Source organism: Antechinus flavipes, chromosome 3 (assembly GCF_016432865.1).
Source record: "Antechinus flavipes isolate AdamAnt ecotype Samford, QLD, Australia chromosome 3, AdamAnt_v2, whole genome shotgun sequence".
Taxonomy (NCBI): domain Eukaryota; kingdom Metazoa; phylum Chordata; class Mammalia; order Dasyuromorphia; family Dasyuridae; genus Antechinus; species Antechinus flavipes.
Genome location: NC_067400.1, coordinates 263,486,878 through 263,495,671, shown reverse-complemented (window position 1 = coordinate 263,495,671; position 8,794 = coordinate 263,486,878). Strand labels below are relative to the sequence as shown.

At 39.7% G+C, this 8,794-nt stretch overlaps 1 long non-coding RNA gene across 1 annotated transcript; it reads right to left on the bottom strand.

Annotated features, from left to right (window-relative positions):
- Window positions 1-7,340: 7,340 nt before the first annotated feature.
- On the bottom strand, window positions 7,341-8,071 carry LOC127557905 (uncharacterized). The gene is made up of 2 exons (XR_007952653.1): window positions 7,771-8,071; window positions 7,341-7,661 (listed from the first exon to the last, which is right to left on the bottom strand). It is a non-coding gene; the product is annotated as an uncharacterized LOC127557905 (long non-coding RNA).
- Between the last annotated feature and the right edge of the window lie 723 nt (window positions 8,072-8,794).

Sequence of the window (8,794 nt, the reverse complement as noted above, 5' to 3'; positions counted from 1 at the left end):
AGGCAGAGTACAAGGTAACCACTACTTCTCTTGTTCTGGAAACAAATTGCACTGTTCTCCCAGGAGTCACATCACAGTGTTATTTCATATGGAGCCTACAACTAAAGAGACCTTAGCAAGATTGTTACCTAGTTAGGACCACATTCTAGGACAACAAAATGGAGATTTTCTTCAGTGGGAAGCCTAATTGGCCCATAACAGCTATATCCTCATATCCTTTAACACCAGCAAAACTAACATACCAAACTAGTCTACAATGATCAATTAAATGACTAACAAGACATTAAAAATGGCATTAGAAATGAAAATATATCAGAGATGCATTCTTTTCAGAATAAGAAGGAAAAGGGAATAGTTTCAGAAAAACCTAAGAAGATTACTATGAACTGATACAAAATGAAGTGAACAGAACTTGGAGAACATTGTACATATTAACAGCATTATTATAATGCTAATTAATTATGAAAGATTTAGCTATTCTGATCAAGAATTTGATCCAAGACAATTCCAAAGGCCTATGATGAAAATGCTATCTACCTCTAAAGAACTGATGAACAAAATGAAATGCAGATTGAAGCAGGTTTTTTTTTTTCATTTTGTCTTTAATTGCCTTTTTTTTTTGCAACATGACTAATGTGGAAATGTTTTGCATGACTTCATATGTATAAATGAGTATTGTATTACTTGCCTTCTCAATTGGTGGAGGAGAGACAGGAGAGAAGGAGAGAATTCAAAACTGAAAATTTAAATTTAAAGAAAGAACAGAATAAGTATGAGAGGATGACAGATTATTTTGCATAAAGAAAGGCAATCCGACATTCAATTCAATTTAACAAGACATCCATTGAGACTCCGCTATTCAAAGCAGTGTGCTAGGAACAAAAAATAAAAAATAAATAAAAAATAAAAACAAAGAATGGAATAGTCCCTACCTGTAAGGAACTTTCATTCTAATGGCAAGGCACAACATATATGCAGTTAAGGAAGCACAAAGTAAATACAAAAACAATACAAAGTAATTTTAAGAGGCCAATAGTACAAGGAACTGAGAACTGAATTCTGTATAAAGTGAAATGGACTCTGAAGAATGCTTGAGACTGTAAAAGGTAAAGGTGGGGAGGGAATATATTCTAAACATGGGAAGCCACTTGTGTTTTTGCACAGAGCCGAAAGACAGGTCAGCACAATTCAAAGTGTCTCTCTGGACTGTCCAGTAGTGTCTTTTTTTCTTGTTAGGGAACTCTCCTATACCCCATAGGAAATCTATCATCTTGGGAGAGAATCTGTTAAACCAGAACAAGGCTAAGATTGTACTTTCTGCTCCAAATCACCTTCTTTCTTATGTCAAATATCACATGCAGTTCAGGCTTATGACATCTACTGCCCCAGTCTTTAAGAAAAAAAAAAAAAAAAAACCTTCCACCTTAAAGTCTGCCTTGTGGCTAGAAACAGACATTCCTCAAGGGAGTGTGGAGTGAGACCCTGCCTGTACCAATTCTTTTGTTTTCAAAACCTTTTCTCTCTTTTTTTTTTTCTTCCTACCAGGTTTCTAGTTCCCATGCTTTCTTATTGTGATCTAAACCCTCTCTGTCCACCAAAATGTAGACACCTCTTTGTGAGACATCTATGAAAACCCATTCTGTTTAGTCTTCAATTCAATTAAAAAATCTGTGGGCTTGACATTCTGCTCTTAGACACATGTACACAGCTCCCACTGTGGGGAGCATGTGCATGTCTCTGAAAGGAATCTGGCCTTGAGACTGACTTTCCACACCAGCCAAGAGAAGCTTGTTTGCAGAGACAGCCTGAACCAATACTGAGGGTTCCCAGAAGGCACTGGTCTCACTGACTGCCTAGAAAGAGAAGACTAAAAAGAGTTGAAAGAATAAATAAAAATCAAGATGAGAGCCAGCTGCCAAAATAGCCCAACTGGTGCCTATACACTGGCCACTGAGAGTCCAATCTCGCTCTCCCACCAGCCAAAATGGGAAACAACTTTCTAAATCAAAGCAGTGTTGCAGGGAATCAGCAGAAAGCTCTACTTGGTGACTCCATGAATCACCAATTTTATGACACTGGTGTGTTGATGGATCAAGTCCAGAAATAAGCACTTGAGTTCAAATACAACAATGGACATTTACTTTGATTACACTATTTAACCTCTGCCTGCCTCAGTTTCCCTGTGCATAAAATCTATCTCACAGAGTTGTTGTGGATATCATATTTATAGAATATTTTGCAAATTTTAAGGCACTATATAAAAGCTAGTCATGTTATTACTGCCTTGTGACTCAAGGCAAGTCACTTAATCTACCCATATCAGATGCATAAGAATTGGGTCCCAAGGAACTTGTGACTCCAGAGGCACATCTAGAACAGAGAGTAAACATATGTTCTATTCTACCCCCCTCTACTACCTACCCAGCAACCCCTTTCCCTATCATCACTTCTCCTTCCCCAGCCCAGAATGCTTTAGAATCTCTGGTCTATCACTGATCTAATCAATGCCTGGGACTATGATGGAAAGTCCTGAAACTCTGACAGGGTGGCTGGGCATACAGGAATGAATAGACCTTCTTTTTTTACAGATGAGGAAACTGAGGTCCAGAGAAATTGAGTAATTTTTTAAAAAAAATTATTAAATATATACTATGTTCAGACATATGGTTCCTGCCTTCGAGGGGTTTATACATTGGGATTATACACTGGGAGTAGGGTAGAATTTACCCATATAACTAGTAAGAATAAGGATTTGAAACTATAGCCTTTGACTTAAATCCAACCATATTATTTGTGTCCATATTATACCACTAAAAACTAATTTCCCAGATTGGAATGGGTTTTTAAATGGTTTATTTATGGCACCTGGTACACTTTGGGTTTAGGGCTTGCTTTTTAGAATCTAGTACTTTAACATTTCTCTAACCCTAAGATAAACCTTCACTCCTCCTTCCTGGATGTCTAAAATTGCTTGAGAAAGTCACAAAACCCTGAATGGGTCCACTATAAATATATTTCTCTAAATTCAGCTGGATCCTTACTTAACTCCTGAAAATTCCCTCCATTTGTTTTCTTTTCTCAACACCTGTTGAACCAAAATTTATTTTTCAGAGTTATCAATAATTTCCTAATCAATAAATCCAATGACTTTGTCTCAGTCTTAATCCACCTTATTGTCTCTGCAGTATTTGAAACTAGTAACCATCCATCCTTTCCAAGTCCCTTCTTACTGAAATTGTCTTACTCTTTGGCTTCCATGACACAGTAGTTGGTTGATTTTCCTCCTCCCTCTCTGATCTCTTCTTTTCTATTTCCATAACAAAGTCCTCTTCCATTCCATCAGTCAGTCAGGCATCGTTGACTCTTGATTATTACCTCATCCTTCACATCTGGTCAGTTGCCAAGTCCTATCAATTCCATCTTTACCAGTGTCTGTCACATTCATCCCATCCTTGCCATTCTCATTGCCTTACTTATGTATTACACAGCTGTAATAGGTAACTTATCCCCTTGCCTCCCATCTTCCCCCTGTAGAGCTCACAATTTAATAGGGGAGACAACATGAAAATTGCTGTGTGCATACAAGATATGTATAGCATAAATGCCCTAACCTCAGAAGGAAAACTCTAGTCAGATGATAGTAAGAGAAAAGGGAGATACACCAGGAAAAGTCTATTAAAAGTGGGATTTGAACAGTCTAGTAGCAATTTAAGAGGTCAAGATGAGAAAAGAGAGCAATCCAAGCATAGGGGACAGCCTGGAAAATGGAGGATGGCACAATGCAGGGAGATGGAGTGTTGTGAATAGAAAGTATGTCAATATACATAGAGGGTAGCACTTGTGGAGGAAAGGAAAGTATAAAATGGTACAAGAGGAAAGGACTTCTTTTTAAAGAAGACTTTAAAAGCCAAAAAGCCAGTTTTACATCTCATCCTAAAAGTAATGAATCACTGAAGTTCAAGCAGAGGGATGATATGGTCAGATTATCAATTTAGGAATATCATTCATCAGTTAAATGGAAGATGGATTAGAGTAGAGAAAGATTTGAGGCAGATTACTAGAATAGTCCAGTTGGGAGGGGAGGACAGACAGGTCAAAAGAAAGGGATCTTGGGGAAGTAAAAACAAGATTTAACAACAGAATTGATATGAGGGATGAGTTTGAGTGAGGAATTGAGGATGACACCAGTTTCAAGGCTAGTGGACTGGGAAGATGATGTCGCCTCAACAGTAATAGGAAAGCTGGACAGAAGAAATAGTGCAGGGAAAAAGATAATGACTTCTGTTTTGAACATATTGAGTTGGAGATGCCGAAAGCACAGCTCTGATCACATTACTCTCTAACTCAAAAACTTTTTACAGTCTCTCCATTTTCCATAAAATCCAAATATGTCAGCCTGTCATTCAATGCCTTCTAACAAATAGCCCCAACTTATATTACCAACCTTCTCTCCCACATGTCCTCTTCAAATTCTGTGACCTAACCAATATAGAGTACTAATCATTACCATTACATATTCTTCACCTTCCTACTTTTACACTTTTTCTAATACATTTCTTTCAGCCTATAAAGTCTTTACTTTCCCACCATCCTTTTCTTTTACTGTTCCTTCTACCTGCCTTTCAATAGTCCATTATCTTTAAATGCTACCTATCTCTTTTGAGAAATTATTGAATGGAGCTCTGGGACTAGAGTCAGGAAGATCTGAATTCAAATGTGACCTCAGATACTTAATAGCTCTGTGATTCTGGGCAAATCATTTAAACCCTGTTTGTCTCAGTTTCCCCATCTGTAAAAATGAGAAGACAGAAATGGCAAAACATTCCAGTATTTTTGACAAGAAAATTCTAAATGAGATCATAAAGAGACTGACATGACTGAACAACATTGTTTTTAAGAGTCAACTTAATTCTATCTCCTCCATAAGTATTTCCTTAATTCTTTTTATAAAGTGATTTTCACTGAATTTTCCTATCACTATTTTCTAATAACACTTTAGTTCAACAAATCCCATTCAACAAACATCTATTAAGTATATGCTATTCACTAGATATTAGGTGTTTTTTCATTAGTCGATGTACTTACACGGACCACACGGAACCATAAAATCCTTGATAGGAGAAACTATATCCTACTCATTTTAGTTGTCTCCTATATTCTCTAACACACAGTAAGTCCTCAATAAATATTTGGGGCACTAAACTAATGCGTACCATTCTACCATTGTCTGAACTAACCAAGAACACAAAATCATTAGTCCTAAGAACTTAAACAAGAAGACTAACAAAATAAGTTGTTTCCAACAAAATTGTGGTTTTAAGAAGGTGCTTGCTTTCAAATCCCAATATTTCCTACAGCTGGCATCATTTACTGGCTGTGATATCTGCTACCCATTACTTGAGGCCTAGCCTGAACCCTTCAGCTATAATTCCCTCCAGTAATTACTCTGTATTTATTTATCTTACCTTTAGTTGTTTCCCCTCAATATAACATAAACTCTCTAAGGGCAGGTTCTGTCTTGGTTTTTGTCTCTGTATCCTTAATGTCTACTACCCACAGTTCCAAACAAATAGGAAACACCTCATAAATATTTATTGGAAGTATAATTCACAGAATCCTAGATTTAGAGCTCAAAGACCCTTAAAGGTCATAATCCAATGCCTTCATTTTACAGATGAGAAAATTGGTCTTGAGAGAAGAAACCCTGGAATTTTTCAAACATGGCAAAGTCCACATTTGAACCCAGATCATTTATCTCAAAGTCAGTATTCTTGTCATTATACCATGTGGCTTCCTAGAGCTGCTTGTATCTGAAAGTAAATCTTTCTATACATCCCAGAGCCCAAAATCACTCCAAAAACAAATCACTTTTCTTTTTTGTAGGCAATCAGGATTAAGTCAGTAAGTGACTTAATTTCAACTCAGGTCATTTGACTTCAAGACCAGTGCTTTAACCACTGTATAACCTAGCTGCCACTCAAAAAATTACTTTATAAAAGATGAAAGATCATGTTCAGGCTTTTGGAAAAAAGAAATAAATAGCTATGCTTGGAGTCAAAAGTCTTGGATTCAAATCCCAAATTCTGCTATTGTTTGACCTTGGGCCCTTAGCTTCCTTATGTGTAAAATTACAGGAACACATTATATGACCTCTAAGATAGTTTCCATCATTAAAATCTAGAAATGACAAAATGGAATCTTTAAGATTGAATGTCCACATTCAAACAGCCTGCTGTTTCTCATGGTTCTCCTTCTAACTAATAGTTCATTCTCTATCTCTCCTGCTAGATCCTCCTCCAGATCCTATCCTCTAACCATGTGTCCTCAGGCTTCAATTTGGATCCTCTTTCTTTTCCCTTTATGCTATTTAACTTGGTGATCTCAGCAGCTGCCTAGTATGGATTTAATTACTATTGCTGATGAGTCTCAAATCTTCATTTCCTGCCCTAGTCCCTCTGTTGACCTCTACTCTCTCATCTCTCACTGACTTTAAAACATCTCAAACTTGATGTCCTATAGATATCTTAAACTCAATATGTCCAAAAGAGAACTCATTTCCTTCTCCCTAAACCTCCATAATCTTTACTTTTCCGAGTACTATAGAGAGAACACCATTGCCCCTGTTCCTCAAAATCTGAGTCCTCCTGGATTGCTACTTATTTCTCACTCCCCATATCCAAGTTATTGTCAAGGCCTGTCAAGTTTACCTTTCCAGCATCTTCCCAATATATTCTCTTCTTCTCTTCTGACACAGCCACCACTCCAAGTATGGACTCTTGTGTCCTCATACCTAGATTATGGTAATAAAGTATCATTGGGTCTGCCAGCCACAAATTCTCCCCACTTCAAAGCCTCCTCCATCCATTCAGACATTAAAGTGATTTTTCTAAATGGAAGGTCCAAATATGTCATCCACTTCCCAATCTCCCATTCAATGGAATCTAGTGGTTCCCTTCTGCCTCTAAGAGCAAACACAAAATGCCGTTTGGTGTTCAAAGCCCTTTATAACCTGCCCCTCCTAACTTTCCTGTCTTCTTACACCTTACACCCTAACCCATACTCTTCAATCCATCTACTGACCTCCCTGCTTTCCTTTAAATCCCAGTTAAAATTCTACCTTCTACAGAAAGCCTTTCCCAACTCCTCTTCATTCCAATGTCTCACTTCCTTTAATTATTTCCTATTTATGCTGTAAATACCCACATTGTATATGTTTATTTGCAGACTGTCTCCCTCATTCTTTTTTTGTAGCCCCAACATTAAGGACAGCTCCAGTCACATAGTAGGCTCTTAAATGTTTACTGGTTGCCCGATTGATTGGAACAAAGGTGCTTATTGGCTCGTTTTAGATCTTTTTATTAGCATTAATTAGCATAAATCCCAGAGTTATCAGTCTCCACCAGTGAATCCCTGAACAATCAGAACATGTCTCTTCACCATTCCTGCCTGTATAGGCCTGGTTCGAAGGCCTCTGTCTCTCAAAGCTGCTTCTGTATACTGTGCTTCTGGAGTCCATGATAAGCCAGTTTCTGAACAGAACGGCAGCCCTTTCCAAAGATGAATCCACAAGCATTTCTGGGACCCTGGAAGAAACTCAGCCTCTAAGCTGTGATGAGGTGCAGTCGGTTCAGCTTCTGGAAGGCGAATCAGTCTACTCTGCTCTGGGGGGTAAAAAAGATAAAGGTTCTCCTCCTGGATCCCATCCTTTACCTCCATGACCCCTGATCCTCCCCCTTTGCAAAAAATGCTGCTGCACCACACAAGTTGTACCTGATCCTATATAGGTGAGGAGAAAGGCCTGTGGAAAACACTATTACTGATAAGTAACTGCTCCTTTCAGGTTTAATGACACGTTGCATCCATCCTTAAGCTCTCTCAAAAAAAAAAAAAAATCCTCTCCTGGGAGCTCGCCTTGTGCCTGTAAATAGGAACGACAGCCCCGTTCGAGGAAAGGGGGAGAGGAAGGGAGGGTAGGAAAAAGAAGGGGAGGGGGAGAACAGGGAGAGAGAAAAGGAAAGGGAGGAGGAGTTGCTGTGACACAGTTAGACTCGTGTGTGTGTGTGTGTGTGTGTGTGTGTGTGTGTGTGTGTGTGAATTAACTAGGGGCAGCAGAGTAAAAACATTACACATGGCATTTATTATGCCATCCAGCCCTCGGAGGAATTCTTCTGGCTCACTTACGTGGCAAATCATGTCCCCGATCGTTCTGGGCAGCGCTTGTGAAGCCGGCCTTGCAGGGTCTTGTCCCAGAACCTGGTGTTCAGAGCGCTTCCCAGACCAATCCCTGTTCTAAGGGGAGGAGGGTAGTAATGGAAGGGGGGAGCTGTAGGGGCGCCTGGGAGATGTTTTCCCTATAGCCTTGCGTAGGGGGGAGCCGGAGGGGAGAGGGAGGGGGAAAACACAGGAGAAAAAATTATCCCCACTTCCTGTACGAAAATAGATATGGGGACTGGGGTCCGCCGAAGGAGGGAGAAAGGGGGAAGGGGGAGGACAAAAGAAAATTGCTGGGGGAGGGAGGAAAGAAAGAAGAGGGTCTCCAGATGCCGAGAGCAACTACTACGGCTTGAGGTGGTTCTGCGGGCTATGGTCCCTACCCCTCCCACCCCGCTCCGTTTGCATTCCGCCCTCGTCCCCGTGTGTCCCCGCGCTCAGCTGTAATTACCCAAATTACAAAATGAATCTTTCGCTTTTGTGCTCGCCGGGCTGTGGGTGCGGGGAAGCAGTTCTAATAGTCCTCATTAGGGCTGGGGGAGGGGGTTGACTGGGGAGGGGCTGAGAGGGGGAAGAGGAGGGG